The sequence below is a fragment of the Marmota flaviventris genome, chromosome 3 (assembly GCF_047511675.1).
Source record: "Marmota flaviventris isolate mMarFla1 chromosome 3, mMarFla1.hap1, whole genome shotgun sequence".
Lineage (NCBI taxonomy): Eukaryota > Metazoa > Chordata > Mammalia > Rodentia > Sciuridae > Marmota > Marmota flaviventris.
This window is the reverse complement of record NC_092500.1, coordinates 52,778,329-52,781,236: the sequence shown is the minus strand read 5'-3', so window position 1 is coordinate 52,781,236 and position 2,908 is coordinate 52,778,329.

Below are 2,908 nucleotides of genomic sequence, written 5' to 3'. Positions count from 1 at the left end.
ATCCAGGTGAAAACCTTTAGCATTTATTTACAAGACTCTAACCTTCCAAACTCACTGCATCTCCTGAACAGTTTATTTAAACTTTGAGAGTACCTCCTCAACAGATTTTTATACTGGGGGCCCATGGGCCCAGAGGGGATTAAATGAACTGCAATTACAATAGCAAATTACATTTGTGTGGACATTTGGGAAGAGGTGTGTACTTTCAATATAAACTCAAAGGGTATGTGAATCCTTTGTCTTCCACAAAAATGTGAAGTACTTAATTCATCCTCTGAACACTCCAAATAAGTTATGCTAGTCAGCTTTCTGTCACTAAGACAAAACACTGGAGATAGACAACTTAATAGAAGGGACTGCTTATTTTGGCTTATAGTTTCAGTCCCTAGTCAGTTAGTTGACTCCATTGTTTCAGGGTCTGTGGTGGGGCTGAATGTCATAGTAGGGAGGGCATGGGAGAGTAAAGCTGCTCACCTCATGGTGGCTAGGAAGCAAAGAGAGAGGGGAAGGGGCAGGTCCCAATATCCCTGTCAAGGGCATGCTCCCTGTGACATAATTTCCTTCCTCTAGACCCTATCTCCTAAAGGTTCCACCACAAACTGGCAACCAGGCATTTAACATATGGACCTCTGGGGGACATTTAAAATCCAAACCACAGCACAAGGTAAGACTTCTGTCTGAAGCTTCAAGGAGGGAACACAAGTCTCAGGACAAACCAACAAAGTCTCAGGAATGAAATGACAGCAAGATTACAGTCATTTTTGAATGGTTCTGAGTCAGTAGCAGTTCACTGCACAGTCACCAGATGAGGAAGGAGTTTGGAATGTCTTGGTTAAAGTTCAATGGAAATGACAGTAGAGTTTCTGACTCATCTCTTGAGCCAATTGTCTGAATACCTGTCTCTACAAGAGCAGTCATGAAAACCCCAACTGTAAACACTAAAGATGGTCATTTTTATAACAACTCCTGCACTGCTTAGTTTTCCAGTGTCGGAATAAGGCAAGCAGCGCTGATTATGCCAGGATGGAAAGGAAGCCACAGTTTAGGAGCTGTTTTGCTTTCAGATTGCCCCCTACTGGCTAATTTCAAAAACTGTATTCTCATTCCCAATCCTGCCAAATATTTTGCAAATATGCTGCTTTTTCTTTCCTTTTAATGCTTTTGATATAGAGCATCTCTAGAGAGTTCAGGTCTCCCAAAAAAGGTCCAAAAAAATTTAACAGAAGCCTACCAGCTCCAAAGCCAAAATAAAACAATATCAAAATGTCAACATTAGGAAACTACAGTATCAACTAATGATGGATGCTCACTAAAAAAAAAGAATACCTTTAGTGTGATATATATATGAAGTGACAATGAATAAAACACAGGAGGCCAAGATATTAGAAAATTAAAAATTATGTCCACAGAATGGAATAGGTACATAATAGCTTTTAAAATATTTGGTTGCTTTTTATTAAAAGTAATTACTTTCGTTAGGTGTTATGGAAAGTGGCGTTCACAGTAAACTTAATAAGCATAATATCAGAGACGTGACTGAGTAACCAAAGAGGTAGAATTGAGTTCTTACATACTTGGCGAAGACAAAGAAAGGAAACAAGGACTGTCTTACCTCTTTCTAACTGGAAAGCACTAGAATGAAAGGGCCTTAGGCCTTGTTTCCTGAGGCCATGGTTCTGACCAGGACAGCAGAATGCCTTTGTCTCCTAATGTCATAGTCACTCTTCACTACTCTAGTGTTCACTTCCTCCTCCTCTCTATTTTTCTTTCCTCTTTAAGTTGCATCTATCCCCACATCTACATTGTACTTCCTTATATTGGCACAAAGAAAGGTATAAGGAGAAGTCAGTTGTACTTTATTCTTTCCCTTTATTAGGTCCCCCCATCTTTTTTTTTTTTTTTTTTTTTAATCCAGGAAATGCCTTACCTTGGCTCACTCTGGCATTAAAACATAGAAGACTGATCATGTTTGGGTTTTCTTTCCATCGTCCCCTTCCTATGTAACTAACACACACGGTGATAAACATAGGACATCATCACCATCTGATGAGCATACTTCTCTGAAAGTTCAGGAGCCTGACAAAGGAGGCTTCCCAAAATCAAGAATACCTCAAAGCTGCAATGGATGTGGCAACTCCCAGAGACCAGCAACCCAGATTCACCTATAAGTGTCTTTAATAGTAAACTTCAAATCACAATTCTATTTTGGGGTATGTGAGTACTTTTCAAGAAATATAAGAACAGGGATCATTTTATGGAAATCAATTTCACATCTTCAACTTCCTTATGAACTCTTTGCTAAAATAAGCCTGTGAAGGTGCCATTCATAGGCTACCGTCTTCTACCTTTTCCTACATGAAAACAAGCTCATCTCTCACCCATAAGTTTATGATGATGTATGTGCAGACAATTTTCCATGGGGTTCTCATGTTTCTGTAGGCCTTGAGAGTGAAGCACTGACTGCCCTTAGTTCAGGACCATCCTTCAGGGATGTCTGTATAGCAAGCATCCTTGGAAGAGTGTCTTTCTTCCCTGTAGAGACAATCCTGCTACTGTGACTATAATAATTGTCTTGTCTTCTGCCAACATCCATGTTTGTGGCAGAATAGCTTGTTAGCCAACAAGTAGGGGGAGACCAAAAAATTAGGAACCCTTGTTCTTAATATGGGGTATTATTGTAAGATGTAAAAATTCCTGTTCACCAAAGAAAGGAACATTGAGACAATTTCTTTAATCAAGTCACCATAAACAACATACCTATTCATTTGAAAGATATATTTCAAATTAAATGTAACTTTTATGCTTAGCATATATTTTCTAATGCATATATATATCATTTGGTCATTAGCTCTTAGAACCTATGGTAACACAACATTTATATATATGTATGTATATGTATACACACACA